General features: G+C 50.5%; 1 pseudogene; it reads right to left on the bottom strand.

Moving 5' to 3' along the window:
• Positions 1-4,603: 4,603 nt before the first annotated feature.
• Positions 4,604-7,759, bottom strand: LOC103238365 (probable ATP-dependent RNA helicase DDX23 pseudogene; annotated as a pseudogene).
• Between the last annotated feature and the right edge of the window lie 14,552 nt (positions 7,760-22,311).

Below are 22,311 nucleotides of genomic sequence, written 5' to 3'. Positions count from 1 at the left end.
GGGGACACAGTTGCTCTTCCATGCCTTCATTATCTATGTGGTTTGCCTGCTGTTACCTGCGGCACAGTGTGGGGTTCAAGTCGGTGCCTCCATTCACTCTTTGTTATCTGCTTGATTCCACTCGAGCGGATGCTGGATTGCCAACAGAAGGGCTCTGGGAGGGGCAAGGGGTTTAGTGTGCTGGGAATCTGGCACCTAGAGGCTGAGGACAAGTGAGCATGTGTGGGTGGCTCCAAAGCCTGGCTGAGTGACTGTTCCCTGCCACTGAGGCCTCTTCTCCTACCAAGTACGTGAATAAACAAGAATCAGCTGGTTTTCTAATGTGCTCGAGTCAGGCATGACAAATGACCCTGGCAGGAGAGAGAAACATGTCCCAAAAGAATGCACTTGGAGGTTGTAATGAGTATGTCTATCTTCCCACGCCTTGTCCAGAAATCCCATGCTCCAGGTCATGTGCTGGGCTTGGAACAAGGAAAAAGGATGCTGAGGTGGAAACATAAGCTTGCATGGGACATTTCATCTTCCTCCTCTCCTTTTTTCGCCTGCAAAAGTTCATTGCCCACTCAGCCCAGCATGAGGTTTCAAGTCCTTGGTGAGAGCCTAGAATGCACAGTGCATTCATTTGATGGTCTGGGTGGGAGTTAGGCTTCACTCCGAACCACCTAGGCATGAGATGATTGCAGGTAAAGCCCCATATACAGGGCAGAGAGTCCTGTCCTTGCAGGCTAGGCACCGTCCAGCGGTAAGGAGAATCACTTCCTCAGGACAAAAAGGCAAAATGTTACCTTAGAGACTCTTGATGGCCCCTGCATCCCGAGGACCCCACCGCAGTGGATGTGGTTCCCAGGAGAGCTGAAGGGCTTTCTCTCAGGACCACACTGCACCATTAACTGAGACAAGGTCTCCTGCAAACATTTTATGTTTTAAGGGCTGGGATCTGACTGGCAGAAGTCAATGACCCGGTCACCGGAGATGGGAGGAGCACGGAAAATCACCTAATTATAGCAAATGCCGAAGTTTGGGACTGGGTTCTAGTAGGAAGCAGCCCATCCATTGTAGGGAGCCTAAGTGTTTTTCTGCCTTGGATCTGGTGAAGGAAAAATGAGGCCAGTGTCAGAGAAAAATCAAAGCAACTAGTGGCTCCAGGGTTAGGACTAAGGTGTGTTTGGGATTTGAGGTGTTGACCTGTTTTGGCTAGAAAATCAAGCTCAGGAAATTGTCAAATTAGTGAGCCAATCCACCGGGACTTATAAAAAGGACCACCTCTCTCCTTGTATCAGAAGGTGCCCTTTCCTCAGGCTTTCTAAACCAGGACGTCTTCCTGCATCCAGAGAAAATGATGAGCCAGCAGTCCAGCAGGACCTCCCAAGCCGCCCAGGGCTCCAGTGGCCACTCTGCCATCCTGTGTCTGACCAGAGCCGTGGTGGTGCCATCAGATCCATCAGCCTCATGCTCTGGGGGAGGCAGTGCTGCTGCGACCTGTGCCATGACAGGGGGCACCTTTGGCAGCAGGAGTCTGTACAGCTTTGCGGGGAGAAAGAAGATCTCACTGAGGGTGGCTGGAGGTGCTACCTATGCTGGGGTCAGGGCCAGGGGTGCTGGGGCGCCTTTGGAAGCAGTCTGTGGGGGGCTGAAGGAAGGGATACGAAAAGTGTCTTTGGAGGAAGCTCCTTCAGCATTGGAGGGAGACCTAGTGGCTTTGGAGGAGCGCCTGGTGGAGCCTGGGGCTTTGGAGGTTCGGGGGCCTTTCCGTTTGGCATCCAGGAGGTGACCATCAACCAGAGCCTCTGGTAGCCCCTGAACATGGGGATCGATGCCTAGATTGAGGTGAAGACCCAGGAGAGGGAGCAGATCAAGACCCTCAACAACAAGTTTTCCTCTTTCATTGACAAGGTGAGTGTCTGTGGCTGGGGAGGGGCAGAGGCCCTGAGAGTCCCTGGGATCCCAGGCATGGGAGGCCTGGGTTTGGAGAGCAGGTCTGCTCCTGAGCTGGGGACTGGAAAGAGCATGACCCTCTCCTCCATGGTTGATCACAGGTGTGGTTCCTGGAGCAGCAGAACCAGGTGCTGGAGACCAAGTGATGCTTCCTGCAGGAGCAAACGGCCACCTCCAAGGCCAGTGCCAATGACCTGCAGCCCTTCCTTGAATCCTAATTGGCTGCCTCCAGGCTCACCTGGACAAGCTGTTGATGGAGCAGGGTTGACTGGAGGGGGAGCTGGGCACCATGCAGGCACTCGCAGAGGCATATAAGAGGAGGTGAGAGGCGGTGCTCCCAGTGGTGAGGCTCAGGTGTCCAGAGCGTGAAGGTCATCTGGCCTCTGCGGGCATCGGCAAGGAACTGGGGCAATATGGATAAGGAAGGTGCTTGACAGGGCTTATTGGTGGACCTGCCGTGCAGCACCGTGTAAATGAACAAAAGCTCTGCAGCCAGACTGCCTGGGTTTAAGCTTGACTATGTTTCTTTCTAACTGCACAATCATAGGTAATTTATTTAACCAATCTGTGCCTCAGTTTACTCATTTATAACATGGAGGTGATAACTGTACCTACCTTAAAAATTTGTTTGAGAGCTAAATATTTTAACATATGCTGTTCAAACAGTGCCCGGCAAATAGTGACACATTATTAATTAATTAGTTAATACTAATGAAAGGCCCATCAACCAAATAGATTGTTAATAATGCTGGTTTTATTATTACCGAATGACATGAACTCGAAGGTCATAATAATGAAAGGCATTAAATGTCTCCTCTGTGCTGGCCCTGTGCTTGGTGCTGGGGCTACAGCTGTGCATGTGGAGCTCAGGGGGCCAGTTGTTCCCATAGGGCCCTGTGGCTGGGGTAGCCGGCTGCATTAGCATGGCAGAGGCAGAAGAGTGGGGCCCTTGGTCATCGTAGCTGTGGTGTAGGGCCTGGACTGAGTGAGGGGCCTGGGAAAGAGAAGCTCAGGGGTGCTCTCTGGGAGCTCCCACCCTGTGGGACTGGAAGGGACATTAACTTCAGTGCTGACTGAGGAACACTGAGAGACCCCAGGACTGTGGGAGGGGCTCAGGCCTCAGTGTGGGAGATGGGAAGCCATATGGGAGCACATCAGAGGACTGAGCATGAAGAACAGGTGGGAGAATGGAGATGGCATTCCATGCAGGGTAGCTGGGCTTGGAGGAGGACAAGGTCTCATGCCGTTACCTCCATCACCACCATCCTGAACATTTATGCCAGTGCGAGAAGGGCTGGGAGAACTCAGGGCTTCATGGATCCCTATGACTCAGAGAGATTTCTGCTTGGCTCTCCCCTGAGCTGGACTGGCCAGGGCCCCCTCCTAGCACAGCCCTGTGGTACAGCTGCGGCTGACCCTTGCTGTTCCTCCTGGAGGAACCGTGAAGAGCGGAGCAAGCGTACAGCAGCTGAGAAGGACTTGGTGCTTCTCAAGTAGGTGAGCAAGGATGGGGGCTGGATGGGGACTGGGACTGGGGCTACAGCTGCCAAAGCAGGTTGAACAGTGTTCCTCAGGGGTCAGGCCGAATTCCCACCGTGCCCGTGAGACTTCCCAGCATCCCAGGACTTTCTCAGTGCTGCCAGCCTGGTCACTTCTCAAATGTCACACTCTGCTTCCCTCATCACTAGATCAGTGCCAGAGGGGCCTGGGTGATGGGGGCAAAAAGTGATGAGGAGAGAGAGATATATGGAGAGTCTCCCTGAACCTGAGAGACTTCCCGGGAGAACATGCCCCAGGGTCACATGAACACTTACAGGTCCCCCATCACTGGTGTCTTATGTATCTTTTTTCAAAGGCAGAAATTCTGCTGTCTTTTTTATTGGTTCCTGTGTCTGAGCGGCTTCCAGAGCCTATAAGTAAGCCAGTTGCCAAATTGCTTTGAGCTCTTTGGAATATAATGCCACTTTCCTGCTGTGATGAGGCATTAGTGTCATACATAAGAATTCTCTTTAATTCCTGAGTCTCATTTTCAAGTCCCTTTTTTTTGATATTCACGTATTTATTCTCGGAACAAACAAATTTATCTTCTCAGAGAATAGAAAACAGAGATTTCACTCAGTGACAAAGATGGACACAGTCAGTTCACCCTGTCCCCCCATCTACTTAGAAAATCCCCTGGGGGAGGGATGCCTAGAGCACACAGCACCCCTTGGTGTGGGGCTGTGCACAGGTCTAAAGGCTTGCGACTTTCTTTACCATTTAAGCAGGAAAACAGCTGTCCAGATGACAGTAAGATTCCACTGTCCGTAATCATGGTGCCAGGTCTCCTGGGGCATCTAGGGCAAAAATGCTGCTGCAGTTTATACAGTTACACAGTCAAGTCTGAGCCAAAGGAGGTCCCATTAGGCAGCCAGGTTTCTGTTCAGTCTGGGGAGCAATGCCAACTGGCTGCCCCCATAGCCTGGCATGAGCTGATGGCCCATTGCAATCCCAAAGCAAAGAAGGGCGGAGCTGGACCAAAAAGCTGTGGTAATTTGCTCTCCCTGCCTCCAACAGCATCGTCCTCTCCTTTTGCAGCCCCACACGCAGGCCTCCCAACCTGAGGGTCTGGACTAGGGAGTCTGGTTGTTTTCCTAAGCCCCCGTAACCCAGGAGTGAGGACCTGGAAAGAGGGATGTGAAGGTTCTGAAGAACAGGCATCAGGCAGCTTCGGAGATGCCCTCAGCCCACAGGAAGAGTGCTGTGTCAGGCAAAGATGGTCTCTTCCTGGTGCTTCTTGGTGAGGATGGTGCCCAGCTTATGCTGGGCATCTGGGTGATTGGCTAGCTTGGGGAGACAGGAAGACACTGGGCTTTCCAGGATGGCTTGCTTCAGCTCGTAGAACACAGCAGAGTCCTCTTTTGTGAGGAAGGTGATGGCCACTCCACTCTTGCCTGCTCGTCCCATGCAGCCAATGAGGTGGATGTAATCTTCAATATTTTTGGCCATATCATAGTTGACAATTATAGACACATCTTGGATGTCAATACCATGACCAGCCACATCTGTAGCCACCAAAATATCCTTGGACCCAGCCTTGAGGTTGGACAATGCAAACTCTAGCTGCTCCTGGCCTTTTCCACTGTGCAGTGTGCAAGCATTGTACCCCATCTTCTCCAGGGATTTGGCCAACGCGTCGCAGTCCTTCTGGCTGACGAAAATAATGATGGGTGGATCAAAGCCTTGCTCCAAGATTGCCAGCAGCTTTTTCTTCTTTTCTGACTCTGACATGAGGAAGACCTTCTGTTCCACACACTCATGGGGCTTGCCTGAGGAGCCAATGTACACCACAGCAAATCGCCGAAGATAGCTCCTGTCCAGACGCTCCACCGCTGGGGTCACGGTGGCTGTGAACACGACTGTTTGGTGGTACTTACGTTTTCCCGACTCAAAGTTGGCCAGCATCTTCTCAGGGTTGTCAGCCTCATCCGTGTCTGGCTTCTGGTTGCTGACAGGCATGTGCTCCAGGATCTTCTGGACATCTGGCTCAAAGCCCATGTCAATCATCCTATCTGCCTCATCCAGAATCACATAGGTACAGCGGCTCAGCACCAGGGAGCAGTTCTCCAGAACATCAATCAAATGCCCAGGGGTAGCGATCACAATCTCACAACCCATGTGCAGCCTGAAGCCCTGGTCTTCTCTGAAGATGCCACCAGTGACAGCCACAGTGCGGGTATCTAGGGGCTTTCCAAACTTGACAGTCTCTTCTTCCATCTGTTGAGCCAACTCATGGGTGGGAGCCAGGATGATGGCATAAGGGCCTTGGTCTGACTCTTCGATCCTGTCATTTTTGAGAAGTGTGGTGATCCAGACCAGCAGTGGGATGAGGAAGGCTGCTGTTTGCCACTGCCAGTCTCAGCCACACCAATGATGTCACGATTCTGTAGCCCAGTGGGAATTGCCTCACGCTGGATAGGTGTTGGTTCCTTGTAGCCACACTTATCAAAGACCTCCAAGATGTGTGGGGGCAGAGAAGAGTCTTTCCAGGATGGGATGGGATTGGGGATCTTGCCACCTTTGGTGGTTATGCTGTAGTCCTCACAGAAGATCCGCCAGTCCCTGTCCGTCATCTCATCTAACTTTTTCTGAGACCAATGACGATCATCCCAGTGCTGCTTGGCTTCCTTCTTACGAAGTTTGCAGAGTCTTGCTTCCTCCTGCTCCTTTTCTTCCAGAGTTTGCCTCTTCTCCATTAGGTCTCCATAGAAATGTGACTGCTCTCATTTCTGCTGCTTGAGGTCAGTGTCTGCAATGAAGCCTCGCCCTAACAACTGCACCCGGCGCCGTTCTTTGTACAGGGGGTTGTAGTCAATGGATATGTCCTCAGATGCATCCCACTCAAAAACAAACTTTCGGTCATTGAAATGTCTTGTTCGGTGCCGCTTTTTGATGCCACCCCAAGTAATGCTCCTTAATGGCATGCGGTTCCTTGCTCTTATCCTTCTCTTCCCAGATCTTCTGCCGCCCTTGCTCATCCTCATTTCCACTGGTCTCTCGCTCCATCTTCCCCCTGCATTCCTGACATTCCCATTCCTGAGGATCTTCCAACATCTTCCTGCCCAAGTCTTGGAATTGTTTTCTTTTCTTTCTCTCTTCTTCAAACATCCTCTGCTGCTCTTCTACCGCCTGCTGCCGTCGCTTTAGAGCTTCAGCCTCTCATTCTGCTTTGGAGAGGAACTTGGGCTTAGCCTCAGCTGCTTCTTCAGCCTTTTTCTTGGCCAGAAGTTCCTCCAGGGATAATGGCTGGGCCTTAGGCTTCTTATCACCATGTTCATCCTCTTCATCCTTCTTAGAGTCTCTGTCCTTCCGAAATTTAAAGTCTTTTCCTCGGCCAGGAGATAAACCGAATCATTTCTGGTCCTTGTCCCATCTGTGCCCGTCCTTGTCTTGATCTTGGTCCTTCTTATTATAATCTCGCTCCTTATCTCATTCTCATTCTTTGTGCCATCGTTCTCTTTCTGCAGATTTGGAACGGGAATGAGAGTGAGAATGGCTGCCTCCTTGATGTCTATCCCTTGAACGATGCTGTTTCCTATCTTTAGATGGGGAAGACTTGCGGTCCCTGTCTCTATCCCACTCTCTGTCAGGAGTCCGTGATCGCTTCCTTTCCTCTTTGGAAGGTGATGCATCATGGTCCTTTTTGTCAGCCAGCTCTCCTGCTATCACCCTGAGTCTGAACTGCCCAACATGGCCTCAACGTCGCGGAGCTGTCACCATCTTCAAGTCACTCTTAGCCTAAGTTTAATGACCAGGGTAAAAGTGGTTTCCATTTTGCTTCACAGCAATTATGGACAAGTACAGGCTTTAAGCAAATGAAAATATGTCAGTCACTGGTCTGGTGATCTCCTTCCTCACGTGGCCAAAGTGGACCTGGAGGTGAAAGTGGAGAGCCTGATGGATGAGATCAACTTCCTGCAGCCCCTTTCTGAGGCTATAAGGCCCCCTTCCTTCCCAATATATGTTTAAGACATGATTGATTCTCTTAAGCCTTAATTTTTTCATTCAGTGCTTTTTACCTTCACATCTATTACCACACCATCTACTCAGATTCTGAGACCTTTGAAACTGTTTATCTATCAAATATTTTAACTCCCTTTCTTTTTTCTTTCTCCTTTTCTGTGTCCCCCACATCTATGATTGCCAGTGCCTATGGATAACATTCTTAGAGTCTCCTCCCCAATCCAAGGTACCTGGACAAATAGACCCATGCACCTCTGCAGTAGGATTGGAGGACAGACGCCTTTTCATTCTTTAGCCTGCTGGCTGAGATTTTGGCCTGCATCTTGGTCTTCGTGTTTTTTAGTGGCATCACTATAAAGCTAACTTTAGGGGTTTGTGGTAGGGGCCTGTCCATTAGACGTGAGCAGAATTGGCTTTGTGTCTGCAGGAGTATAGCCAGCTACTGTCGCAATCAAATGACATGTCCATCATCCTCTCCCTCGACAACAACCGGCACCTGGACCTGGAGAGCATCATCACTGAGGTCCACGCCCAGTACGAGGAGATCACCTGGGAGAGTAAGGCTGAGGCTGAGGCCCTGTACCAGACCAAGGTGGGTGAGTCAGGAACTTGGAGGAATCAGCTTCCTCTTGGGCTCTTCATTCCTGCCCAACTTTGTCACCTAGGCACGAAACCCCTACGTTGTCCTCCAGCAGAGCTGCGACCCTCTGAAAACTGGCTCACAGAGACACAGGTTTCCCATGGCCTCCAGGACCCTGGGAGGGTTGATGTGCCAGATAATGTGATTAAGCATTTGGGTGATCAGTAAGAGCCTGACATTGGGGTGTTGGATAAGCTAATTACCCTGATTTGATCATTGCATGATCTATACATGTATTAAAACATCACACTGTACCTCATAAACATGTATTACTATATGTGTCAATTAAAAAAGAGCTAAACAAAGGGTTTGACAAATCATAGCTGTTGTTACCATCATCATGGTCAATACCATAGGGGCCAGAGTGAGTCCATAGAATGCCTTTGTGCGAGTTAGAAAAAGTGCCACTCTGGGCAGATGCAGCAATGTGGGCCACGGTGTGGCGAGCACAGTGTGGGTTGGGCTTTAGCTGCCACCTGCTTCCTCAGTCAAAAGTGGAAGCCCTGCTCACCGCCACCATTACCATCTGATGATGGTACTACCATCATCAGCACCACCACCACTGCCCTCCTCACCTTCATCATCATCATCAGCTGAACAAGTTGATCAACGAAGCAAACCCAGCATGACAGGCAGCAGTCTTTCCCATCCCTTTGGTTAGAAGAAACTTCTCAAACTGAGCCCAGGTGTCCCCCTTCCATGGTATGTTCTGGAGGTGCTCCAGCCTTTGAACATACACCAAAGCTTGTCCCTGGGGTCAGACCTCATATTTTCCCCTCTTCATGGTTGACAGTTTCCTCTTCCTCCCTCCTCTCAGCTTGGGGAGCTGGAGACCATGGCCAGCAGGCACAGCAATGACTTGAGGAACACTAAGAGTGAGATTGCTGAGCTTGCCAGGATGATCCAGAGGCTGCGGGCAGGGATAGAGAGCGCCAAGAAGCAGGAACCCTGTAACAAAGGAACAGGGCAGCCCAGGGGTCCCCAGGAAGGGCTGTACTCTGAAGAATGCTCCCTTCAACTCAGGCTTGCTACCTGAGATTCTGGTGGGAATGCACGAGGGGCCGTCAGGAGGTCAGGCCAGAACCCTATCATTTCCTGACCCTCCACCCACACAGGTGCACGAGGGCCTTACATCACACCCTTCCTCCAGCTCAGACGGGCCCCAGGTCTCTGGGTGACAACCTGGAAGGCCTAGGTGAGTCTGTCATTCTTAGGCTCGGTTGCACTGCACTGCCCACTAGCTTTTAACACCCATTTCAGTACTCCCAATGCAACTGGAATGTCCTTTCTCATCCTCTTTAGCAGTCTCCCAAACTTCCTTTTTCTTTGAGAATGGGCCAAACATCTTTTCCTCTTTGAACCCCCTCCTCCTGTGAAGCCATCATCCTTCCCTCCTCAGCATCTCTCCTCTGAGTTCCATGGTGCCCTGTGCTTTTCCACATCATAGCCCGGCCTCCTGCTACCTTAAATGCCTACTCTTCTGTTTTTCCTCCTTAATGGTGAGAGCATTGGGTGCAGGGGCTGTGTCTTGTTCATTGCTGTCTCCTGGCACCCAGCTGTGAAGGACAGAGGGCAGGGATTAGAGAGAAAGTGAGTGAGTGGTTCAGACACTGAGGGTGACTCCTCTGATCTCACCACTCATTGCTGCTTGCCTCAGACAGAGACTCTGAGTTCTTTTCCCCCAAACTGAGACTACTTCAAACCTCCCTCAAAGTTACTTTCCAAAGGGATGCTCCTCTCCAGCCTCAGTGGAGTTGGGGAGTCCTGGGGAGGGACAGACAGATGGAGACCTGTGCTCACCCAGCATATGGCCAGGTGAGTCCAGAGGTCCAGCACACTTCCCTTCCCTCCTCCTGCCCCAGAGTAATAAATAACCTGCAGATGGCCATCACCGATGCTGAGCAGAGGGGTGAGTTGGTTCTCAGGGATGCACGGGCCAAGCTGGCAGAGCTCAGGGAGGTCTCGCAGCAGACCAAGGACAACCTGGCCCGGTGCTCTGTGAGTACCAGCAACTCATGAGCCTGAAGCTGGCCCTGGACATGGAGATTGCTGCCTCCCATAAGCTGCTGGGCGAGGAGTGCAGGTGGGTAGGGGACCATGGCTGTGGCAGAGAACCTGCCTTGAGAAGCAGGGTCATCAGAACTTTATGTCCCTGGTTAGATTCATAGTGATTTTAAGCCTAACTGCACTGGCCCATGTCTTCCCTCTCATATTCCCAGTGGCCCCCACAGCATAGGAGGGGACAAAGGAGGGCCTCAACAAATGTTTGTTAAACTGCCGTCACTGCTCAGCACGCTCCCCTTCTCCTAGCTCCTTTAAGGCTCGGGGTTGCAAACTTGTTTTAAATTTCCAGCAGTAGATAAATGTTTTACTTGAAATGGGCATTCTGTGGATCCCAGGGGTAAATGCCAATCAAGTTTGCATGTTCAGAGTCGCTGAGGTCATGGGATCACGGGGGGCATCTCACTGATTCCCTGTCACCTCCCACCGAGATATCATGAAGTCCACCCCACCCTGTCTTACCACTCTCCTCTGATTCCCTATCTTAGTTTTTCATTATTGCTTAGGAAGTTCCTCCTGAGATCTGACTTCAGCGCAGCTGCTGCAATTCACATTTGTGTTTTCTGGATAGTCTCTGATGGAGACAGGGAAACAGCACTGGCTTGGGAGACCTTCCCACTACTGGGTGATCATTTGGGGTTTACCTGTATTCACTGTGCGACCTCAGACAGATTCTATCCCCACTTTGAGCCTCATGTTCCTCATCCTTAAAAAGAGAGCATTGGACTAATCTTTGAAGTGTTTCCTAACGCTCACATTTAGAGTGGCAGGTGGCTCTATGTTTCTAAAATTTATTGTTTTCTTTTTCTTTCTACAACAGGATGGCTGGGGAGTGTCAAAGCTTGGTGTGCATTTGTAAGTGTGCATACTATTTCCCTTGAGGTTGGGTCATACCATTGCTAGTGGGATACATAACCACTCCCCTCAGGATGGAGTGGCAGGAAAATAGACAAGGAAAATGGGTCTTTATAAACAAAGGGATTTCTGAGTTTTCCACATTCCCACCCCTTGGAACTGGGAAAAGAAAAGTGCATTCACTGTTGTTCCTTATGTCTGACTGCCACAGCTGAGCTCACCTGCTTACCACGTACTGTGGCCACCTTGCCTCCTAATATTCCTGTGCCTCTCACTCCCTGTCCCTTAGCCCTGGGCACCTCCACCTTCTCTGCATCCTTGTCTAATTCCTTACCACCTTCCAGCACCTCGTGGGGCAGAGGGGTGACTGGCCATCTCCTTGCAGCTGTGGTTCACAACACCAGCACCACTGGCTCGAGGGTGGCCAGCCGCAAAGGCAGAGGCAGTGGCTCCAGCATCTCCAGCCGTGGAAGCCAGAGTGTGGCCAGGGTCGGAGTGTAGGTGGGGGCCTGAGCATCCAGTCCACCAGCAGATAAGTCCCTGGGGCCAGCACTGGGGAGCCAGCGGTGCCTCCTTTTCCTCAGCCCGGATCATCCAGAACACCACCAGTAGCAGCCAGCATGCCTACACCAAATTCTGAGCTGATGCCCTCCCCACTTCAGCAGATGCCCCAGCCATCCCAGCTCCCACCTGCTTAGTACTCTGTCTGCATCACTGGGTTCCTCAGTTCCTAGGCCCCAGACACCTCAGGCTCAGGACAGATCTTCTTTCCCCTCCTGTGTGTGCGGAGCCTCTATCAGAAAGTACCTCACTGGTTACAGCCTCTCTGCTCCCACTTCTGCCCTCAGCTTGCTTTGCAATTTGCCCTCACTTTCTCCCTCTGCAAGGTCTCCATTCATTCCTCTCTAATAAATTGCTGTGTGTTTCACTGCATTTTCTTTGACAGTCAGTGGGTTTTATTGATTGTCACTTTGCAGGGTTGGTGGGGTAGAGAGGCAGGGGAAGGAAAAGAGAGGGGAAGAGAAAGAAAATGTGTCCTCAGAGAGCAACCTGTTGGGAGCAGAGGGCATCATAAGGCACAGATAAAGAGGGGTAAGGGAGGTGGAGCCTGTGGCACCTGTCAGGGTGGAGGAGGAGCCAGCCCGCCTACCACTCCTGGAGCCCTGCTCTCTGCCCTGGTTTCTGATACCTCATCTGGTCTCTTCATTTTGGTGATCTGCTCCGACATTCCTCCCCTGGCTAATGGGCTGAGCATTCCCAGGCCCCTTTGGCTCCCTGCTCTGTGGCCTGTCTCATTCCTGCACACCCTACAGCCACCTGAGCATCGCTCTGCTACTGCAGGCTTTGTGCCACAAACCTGCACTGGCCCAGTGGTGTCCTGGTCTTCAGTCTCTTCTAACTCACTGCCGGACCCTCAAACCCATAATCCCTCCAGCTGAGCCAGTCCTTGCACCTCCATCAGAAGAGAGGGTCCAGGGCCTCTGTGTCTCCACACCCTCTTGGCCCATAGCATGCTCCCATGTCCCCCTACCCCCAGTCACTTTGCTTCTTAAGTCTGGCTCAGATGTGCAGAGAAGGGGCTTGGGGATCCATGGGCTGTGGCCTGGCCCTCTCTCCTGGACACTCTGCAGCCTCCAGGGTCTGTGTTTGCCGGCTCCTGGGGGCAGCAGACGTCTCTAGGAGTTGTTGGTCTGTTTGACTCAGGGCAGGGGGCACCAGGGCTCCCGGTGCTTCTGTGATTCTTCTCACTTCTCCTAGGGAGGAGCCAGAAGGCTCAAGTTGGACCAGCATGCCCCACTCGCCCTGCCCTCTGCCACTGGGATCGTGCTCACTTCCTCCACCGATGGCTGAACTAAAGTCTCCAGGGGCTTCCTCGGTGTCCATGTGGTGGCCTGGTTTTGGTCATTTTCTTCGTTCTTTGAGGCCTCTGATGCTGTCACCCACCCCCTTTCTCCTGTTTTCTCTCTCCTCTCTTGCCCTGTCTTCCCAGGTCTTTCTGTTGCCTCTCTTCTTCTGTCCACAAATTGAATGATGGAGTTCTGCAACGTTTTAAAAATCTTTTATTGAACTACAATATATAGATCCAAAGAGCACAGAGTTCACGTGTTCAGCTTGATGAATTTTCTCAAACTGAACCCACCCACATAACCAACACCCAGATCAAGGATCAGGCATTCCCGTCACCCCAGAAGCCCCTGCCCTGAGTTCCCTTCCAGTCCCTCCCCCGACACATTCCCTGGAAACCCTTATTCTGACTTCTAACAGCTTAAGTGAGTTTTGTATGTTCTTGTACTTCATATAGATGGAATCATACAGCTTGTGGTTGGCTTCTTTGCTCAACATAAAGTTAGTGAGATTTATCCATATTGTTGCAAGAAGTTGTAGGTCATTCATTCTTATTAGTATTTCACTGCGTGACTAAACCCTGATTTATTTATTTATCTTCTCTACTACTGATGGATGTTGGAATCTAAATTCCAGCTTTAGGCTATTAGGAACAAAGCTGCTCTGAGCATTCTCGTACATGACCCTTGGGGAATCATGTATGCACTCTGTGTCTTTGTGTGTACCTAGCAGTGGCGTTGCCGTTCATAGGGTATGCATATGGTCAGCTTTAGTAATACTCCAGACAGTTCCCAAATAGCTCCAGGAAGGCAGGAAAGTTCTTTTTTTTTTTTTTTTTTTTTTGAGACGGAGTCTCGCTCTATCGCCCAGGCTGGAGTGCAGTGGCGCAATCTCGGCTCACTGCAAGCTCCGCCTCCCGGGTTCACGCCATTCTCCTGCCTCAGCCTCCCGAGGAGCTGGTACTACAGGCGCCCGCCACTGTGCCCGGCTAATTTTTTCTATTTTTAGTAGAGACGGGGTTTCGCCATGGTCTCGATCTCCTAACCTTGTGATCCGCCCGCCTCGGCCTCCCAAAGTGCTGGGATTACAGGCGTGAGCCACCGCGCCCGGCCGGCAGGAAAGTTCTTACTAACACTAACTATTTTCTTTCTTTTGTATTTTGACTTTTCTGCGTGGGGACTGTTATGTATCTTTGTGGTTTTAATCTGCATGCCCCATAGTGGCTAATGACGTAGAGCTCATTTTCACATGTGTATTGGCCATTTGGATACCTCTTTGGTCCCGTCTTTTGAACATTTTTCTATCGGTGGGGTTGTCTGTCTTTTTCTTACTAATTTATAGCGGTTCTTTATATGTTCTGGATATGAGTCGTTTGTCAGATATGTAAATTATGAATATCTTCTCCCACACTGGGGGTGGTTTTTGCACTCTCTTAATTAAGCTACTTGACAAGCAGAATGACTTATTCAAAATTTACTTCTTCTAATTCATCATATTTTTCTTTTGTGTGGTGTTTTTGTGTCCTGTTTAAGAACCCTGCTCTATACTCTCAAGTTCATGGAGATATTCTCTGATTTCTTCTAAATGCTCTACTGTTTGGCCTTTCACACTGGGGGTTTCATAACATTTCATTTAAGATAGGAAAAGACGTATCAATCTACTTAATCTTGTTGGTGAACATACAGGTGTTTGCTCTATTGTTTTCAGTATGATGGAATTATTCTATAGTTAAAAATAAAATGAAAAATATTAAAAAATATATGTTTCCCTCGGTTCTTTCTTTCTTGTTCTGTTCTTTTCATGTTGCATATTGTTCCCGGGTGAGTCTGCACACTCTAGTTTCACTCATACATTTATTCAAAAATTTTTTTTCTTTTGATTTTTTATTATACTTTAAGTTCTAGGGTACATGTGCACAATGTGCAGGTTTGTTACATATGTATACATGTGCCATGTTGGTGTGCTGCACCCATTAACTCATCATTTACATTACGTACATCTCCTAACGCTATCCCTCCCCACTCCCTCCACCCCAGACAGGCCCTGGTGTGTGATGTTCCCCACCCTGTGTCCAAGTGTTCTCATTGTTCAATTCCCACCTATGAGTGAGAACATGCGGTGTTTGGCTTTCTGTTCTTGTGATAGTTTGCTGAGAATGATGGTTTCCAGCTGCATCCGTGTCCCTACAAAGGACATGAACTCATCCTTTTTTATGGCTGCACATGCAAATCAAAACCACGATGAGATGCCATCTCATACCAGTTAGAATGGCGATCATTAAAAAGTCAGGGAACAACAGGTGCTGGAGAGGATGTGGAGAAACATTTATTCAAATTTCATCTAGCACCAATCTGGTCCATGTACCATGGGGGCGGTGGCCACAGAAATGACTATAACATGGATGCCCCCTTAAGGGACTTACAGTCTAGTGTATATTGGGACACACAAATGCAGGACATATAAATCCTATTCCCAGGAACAGCTGTTCCCAAGAACAGCTCAGAGCTCATGCTGTCTTGAACATGAGTATCCTGTCCTTCCTGTCTCCTCTTCCTGTCCCCTTTTAAAAAACTTCATTGAGGCACAATTTGTATACAGTAACAATGCACCCATTTTCAGAGTACAGTTCCATGAGTTTTGACAAATGTAAATCTCTGTGTGACCCAGCCACAACCAAAATACAGAGTATCTTCCAAAACGCTCTTCATGCCCCTTTGCAGTCAATCCCCTGCCAATCCGCAGCACCAGGCTGAGGCTTGCTTTATGTCACTATAGGTTAGTTTTGCTGTGTTTAGGGCTTCATAGAAATGCAATCATGTAGAATGTACTCCTTTGTGTCTGGCTTCCCTGGCTCATCGTAATCTTTCTGAGACCCTTCAGGCATATGTGTTGCAAATATAAATATTGTCCCAGTCTGCGGTTTGCCTTTTCATGTTCTTAATGATGTGCTCCAAAGCTCCCTGCCTCTTGGAGTCCCTGCTGATCGGCAAGTGGCGCTTCCCAATCAGCAGCATTTGTACCCATATCTAGAGCTGAGTGCTTGGCTTAGCCCTTGGATTATATCCAACTCTATGTCTCATGTGAAGACAAGTGACTCTCTCTTACCCTTTCCCTAGCCTTTTATAAAAATGGGGACATTTTCTCCTTTAGCAAAGTTGCTTACATTCTGGGAATCAGTCCATCAGAATTAAAGCAAACTGGAGCTTTAAAAACATCCAGGTGCCCGGGCCATGCTCCCTGATTCTGATTCAGGAGACCAGAAGTAGGGCTTGAGGATCTGGATTTTTAAAAGCTGCCCAGTGGTCCTGATGTGTAGCTGCCCATAGAGCAAAGTCCCAAATCTGCAGCATAGCGCAGAGAGACCTTTGTAATCAGTTTCAACCTACACCTTCAGCTCCTTCCCCATCATCTCTCCGCCTCCGTTATGACGCCTATCCTGAACATGTGGAATCCCTTACCAACACTTGCCCCACCACATCACATTGGATTCCCCTCTCTACCAGTGGTGTCTTTTTTGAATTGTCCACCCACTGGGCCCACTCCCACTCATCCCTCAGTACTGCGCTCAAAACTACCTCCTCTGTGATGCCTTCAATAGCCTTTCTTCCTCTCACATCTTAGTACTTTGATCTACTGTCAATAACGCTGACTCCAATGTGCTCTAAGGTGTTACTTACATGCCTGGTACTTCCTTCAAGAAAACTGTAGGCTTCTCCAGACCATTAACTGTATTTTGTGTGTCGTTGTCTTCTATTGGAAAACCTGCTGCCTGACACAAACAAGTGCTCCACGAATCATTGCTGAGTGATTGCATAAATGTTTGGAGAGATGACTAAATGGATACTGGTCAATGTTGCATCTCTTGGAGGGAATGAAGTTCAAGGGGAAACCCTTTTGGACACTCCTTGCTGGATTCTCTGGACAGAGGGCAGGAGCACCCATTGTGCCTGACTCTAGATCCCTACTCCAATTTTCATGCTTCTTGGCAGAAACCAGAGCCAGTGATTAGGTTGAGATGGCTTCTACGTTCTGACTGCATCAGTTTTAAACTGATTTCATGCTTAATGCTTTTGTCATTTTCATTTGGGGCTACACATTGTATGAAAGTATTTTGTCTGTGAGTCACAGCAGGTGTGTGTCTGTGTGTGGCATGTTTGCCCATTGGTCTGTCAGGGCAGATAAATGAAAGGACTTTAACAAGTTCAAGACACTCCACAAATGCCAGAGGCAATTAAGTGTCATGTACGCTTATGAGTCCAAGGCTTGGCTTTTTTAGGAGCTAAGAACTTTCTGAATTGTTTAAGGTTGACTGGGAGCTGGGTGGGTGTATGCCCTGGGTATGGGGCCTGCCCTCCCAGGGCTTCTACATTGGTTAAGGAGAAGTAAGATATTTTTGTTTGACTTATAGACACCGTAGGGACAATGAGTGTCCCAGGAGCTTGAGGCCAGGAGAGCTCAGGGGCCAGGCTGGTCATATAAGGCATCATGGTGGGGCTGGGACTTTGGCTGGTTCCTAAATGAGTTGGTTTAGGGTGGAAGGGAAAGGGTTTTAGGTATAGACTGTGGTCCTTTCCTGGCCTGTCAGCTTGCAAAATCACGCCCTTGATCCTGCTGAGGAAGGAGCAAGCTGGGGCAGCATCCCCTTTGCTGGGAAAACCATGCAAAGTGCCCTTCTAAGGACTATGCTTAGAGAAGCATAGAATCCTGTTTGTGCCTTTTCTATCAATTCCACACCACTTTGCAAACATGATCAAATACAAGTCATTTGCTCAGAGTCAGGGCTTGTTCTGTAAGCTGAGAACTTACAGACATAGAAGGAAGGGACAGACACAGAACATCCTGCCAGTGCCTGCACAAGGAGCCTTTCCAGAGCTCTGAGTGGTATATGTCTCAGTCCATAGCATGTGCTCCAGGCTGGGACAGAAACTGAACTGCAGGCCTGGCTCTGCCACTTATTGGCTATAGGCCCCTGGAAAAGTTGTTTAACTCCTGAGCCTCAGTTTCCCTCATCAGTAAAAAAAAGAGCTAGAGGGTTGCCATGAAGGTTGAAAAAGTCTGTAAGTGTCAATTTAGAGCCTGCTACGTGGCCAGCATTCTGTGGCCTGACTCCCTGCTGCCGTCGAGATCCCTCAGTTCCCACGGCGCTCCGGCTTTCTAGTTCATAAGGCCCTTGTTGTACTTCACTCCTCTGGCCCTCGATGGGCTCAGGAGTAGAGGCTCAAAAGGCAGAGCAGAGGTTTATCATCTCTACTTTACAGTGGGCTAAAAGGAGGCCCAGAGGAGCCTGGAGACTGGAACTTGGGGCTCTTGCCTCTGTCCAGGGTGCTTTCCTTGGCACTGCTCTGCTGGCCTCCTGGGGTGGGTAGGTCTGGGCATGTTGAAGAGGCTGCCTCACTCCCTGGGCCCTCTCCTTCTGGGCTGGGCCAAGTTTCGAGCTGCAGCTGCCTGGCCCAAGACCTTCTTTCCTAAGTTTCAGATGCCGTGAGGCTGGCCCTCTTCTGTGAGACTCAGCTCAGAGCTCACCTGGTATTGAAGAACAGTTTCTGGGCAGGCCCAGTGGCTCACACCTCTAATCCTAGCACTTTGGGAGGCCAAGGCAGGTGGATCACCTGAGGTCAGGAGTTTGAGACTAGCCTGGCCAACGTGGCAAAATCCCGTCTCTACAAAATTACAAAAAGTAGTCGGGCATGGTGGCGGCTGCCTGTAGTCCCAGTTACTCGGGAGGCTAAGGCAAGAGAATTGCTTGAACCCAGGAGGCGGAGGTTGTAGTGAGTGGAGATCACACCACTGCCCTCTAGCCTGGATGATAAAGCGAGACTCCATTTAAACAAAACAAAACAAAAACCATTTCTTATGGAACAGATTCCCCTTTGACTGCAGGGCACAGAGCGGGACAGTCTGCCCAGGGAACCAGAGCTGAGCTCCTCCTAGCTCATGCCCAACCTGCCCCAGGGCCCCATCCATGTGCTCCCCTTGAAGCCTCCCGTACACACAGTTCTGCCCCAACTCTGCTCTCCCCACCTTCCCTCCCCAGCCCAGCATCATCTGCCAGCTGCCACGCCATGTACTGTTAAGCTCTGGCCGCAGCCCTGGGGGCTGCATTTGAGGCCCCCATTTCCCTGAGAAGCTGGGACTGCCTCAGGCAGGTGCGATTGTTCCTCTGCCCCTGGACTCCACCGGTGAGGGCACCGCTGCCCCAGAGCAGACGGGCCTCAGTCGGGTGCCAGCCTGGGAGGCACAGCCATGGCCATGGAGAGGAGAGAGTGTAGGGCTCAGTGTCTCTCCTGGGGCCTCTGTGTCCTCATCCTCAGGAAAGGCCCATCTGGGCTGATTCTAGGGTTGGTGGCTCCCTGGCTAGCAGTGCACTCTAATTTTTTTTGAAGAGGCAACAGAAGACAATAGCTGAACTTTTCTAGTTTGCAGGTGTGGGGGATTGGTGGGATTTGCCACTGCTAATAAAGAGATTTGGGATGGGTCCTCATTAGAGCCCCAACTTCCACCCTAATCTCTTTGGGATTTTTTCTTGATGTTAAAATGCAAACCAACTTCTTTGTGTATTCAGACTGGGCCAGGTCATTGGCAGTGTTCAAGGGGTGGAAACCAGTGAACTGTTCTGCAGAGTTCCCCTTCAATAGCAAGGATTTAAAAATGGCAAGTGGGGGACAGAAGGATGGTGGGAGACCTTTCCTCATTTGCTCCTGGGGCCTCTCTTGACAAAAGCATAGGCCACACTTGGAAACCAAAACACGACTTGGATTTTGGAGTCACGATCAGCCCCACAGGTGAGCAAAGACAGCGGTTTTATGTTATGTTGCTGACCCCCACCATCAGCACGGGCAGTGACCCAGATGACAATGGGCCCAGGAGTTCCCAGATTGTTTTTAAACAGTAGAGTCTTTTGTTTAAGAGATCAGCGTGGAGGTGTCAGGATGGCAGTGGTGAAGAGACCAGAACACTGCCCACTGCACCCCTTTCTCCCACTCATACCTCCCTTGAACCCTGGGGCTTCACTAGGTCCAATGTAAATCCTCCACTCAAGTCTGAAGCCCTCATTGTGCAGAGGAGGAAACTGAGGCCTGGCAAAGGGAAGAATCAGTGGCTGAGTTGAGTTGGGACCTGAGTCTCCTCTCAGTCTGTGCTCCTATTTGGATCCAGCTGCTGTATCTTGGTTTCTTAGGTCAGCAAGGAGCTTTGGGCAAGAATCAGGGCCCTGGGGGATGGAGTAGGCATCAACGTTTTGAAGGTGGTGAGGAGGATGATGCCTACCTGTGGCACAACAGGTTGCATGGGGAAGAGTGCCCTGGGCAGGGAATTGTGATGAGCATGTGCATCCTTGCGGGTGTGCCTGTGGTTCTGTGATAAGTCTGTTTTGTGTGTGTATGTGTTGGTGTGAATTTATGGTGTGTTTTGCTTCTCTCTCTCCACTCAGTTCATTCTCTTCCATTTTACTTGAGAGTCTTTTGTGACTTGGTGGAGAGGAACAGGAGCTGCCCTGAGGTTTGGCAGGTCACTGGTTTGAACTTGCCCTCCCTCCAGTGAGCTGGCAAGGGAAGAAGGAGGTGCTGAGCGGCTAGGAAGTCAGACCTGAGCAAAGGGGAGAAGGTGAGATCAATGAGGGAAGGGTTCTTCTATGAGAATGGATCAGAGGGAATTGGAGGCCAGATTAGAAAGGGAAAAGGCAAGGGTTGTTTTAAAAGGGGCTGGCCTCTGCAGAGGCTCATTTTCCAGCCTTGGTTTTTGCTGTCAGGATTGGTGTCATCAAAGGTAGTCTTTGCTGCCAAAGATAAGTAGAGGTAAATGTTACAAAAGTGAGTAACATTTCATGTCACACAGAACTTCTTCCAAATATTATGCCCCTAACGGCCTTAAGAAGAAGCCCTTGTTGTTCTTAAATTTTACTGGTGAAGATCTGAGCTTCCTAGGTGGCAGGGTTGGTGTCTCACGTGAGCTGAGGGAAGGAGGCCTTGGGAATCCTGGATTCATTTTGTTGTACAAGCTTGGAAGAGGAAAAACTGATGGTCTTTCCGGCCTGGACCAAGTGGTCCATCCCCTCCACCCTGCCCAGGCTGGCCTCAGCCCCTCTCTCTCTCTGCTCACCCTCTCCTAGGGCACTTGGTGGTGACCTTGACTTCTTCAGCCATGCTCATTCCTGTTCTCATCAGACTGACTCCTCTCTCCTCCCTTGCAGCTCTCCCTCCAAGGCCCCTTAGACCCCAGTTCTGGGTGCCCCTGTGGCTGAGAACTTGCTCTTTGTGCATTCGTATGTGGACCTCCTCCCTGAAGGGTGAGGTCCTAGAGGCAGCTGCTGTGCATTCTCGAACTTCTGTTGCACCTTCCTTCTCCTTGTCAGCCACGACACTACCTTCATAGCCCTCCCCCTTCCTCTCCCTTCTTCCTTGGAGTCCTTGCCTGGGGCCCTGCCCCCACTGGGGCTCTGCACTCACCCTGGGACCCTCCTAAGGCTGGCTGGTCTGGCTGAGTGGCCGAGAGGCAGAGAAGTGCTGACCTGTCACTCTCAGCATGGGGTCACAGGTCTCTTGGGGATTAGGGGTTGTGTCCAGCCCTGCAGGATGGTCCCTCTTCCAATTTAAGGTTATTTCGGGTGAGTAACCTGGGCAAACAAAGCCATTTGGAAATTTGGAGGGATTTTCAAGGTGTATTGTGTGTTTTGAACTCGACATCTTGCTGCCAGGCAAACCAAAGCTGCTAATACTTCAGTTAGGTGGCTGGCAACATCAGCCAGCCAAGCTCCTAGGCTATACATAAGGGCCATCCCCAACCAGAACTTCAAAAGGCTTCTGAGTTTCCTCCAGCCTTCAGAGCCCACCTTTCCTTTGGAAGACCTTGCTGTCTGCCATGAGTCACCAGATAGGCTACAGCCAGCAGCCCTGCATGTCTTCTGGTGGGGCCTACTGCCAGGCCTTCAGCGGCTGCGCAGCCGTGGTGTCGGGTCACAGCTGGATCAGCTCCATCATGTCCTCCTTTGCCTCCAGCTCAGGAAGGGCTGGTGGTGGGTGGGTCTGCTGCCTGTGCCATGATGGGGGGAGGTTTCTACAGCCAAGTCTCCATGGCCTTGGGGGGAAGAAGACGATCCCTATCAGTGTGGCTGGAGGTGGCACCTGGGCTGGTGGGTTCAGGGGAGCTGGTGGGTTTGGGGGGGTCTGGTGGGAGATGATTTGGAGGCAGTGGTTTTGGAGGTGGTGGAAGAGGGATGGGTGAAAGCTTTGGTGGAACAGCCGGTGGCTTTGGTGGAGGAACTGGAGGCTTCAGAGGAGCAGCCAGGGGTTTCTGCAGAGAAGCAGGTGGCTTTGGTGGCTCTAGTGGCTTTGGTGGCTCTGGAAACTTTGGTGATTCTAGCTGCTTTGGTGACCTCAGTGACCTCAATGATCTAGGTGGCTTTCTGGGTGGAATCCAGGAAGTGACTGTCAACCAGAGCCTTCTGCAGCCCCTCCACGTGGAGACTGACCTTAAGT

This window comes from Chlorocebus sabaeus, chromosome 11, assembly GCF_047675955.1.
Source record: "Chlorocebus sabaeus isolate Y175 chromosome 11, mChlSab1.0.hap1, whole genome shotgun sequence".
NCBI lineage: Eukaryota > Metazoa > Chordata > Mammalia > Primates > Cercopithecidae > Chlorocebus > Chlorocebus sabaeus.
The sequence above is the reverse complement of the archived record's forward strand: the minus strand, read 5'-3'. Positions and strand labels throughout refer to the sequence as shown.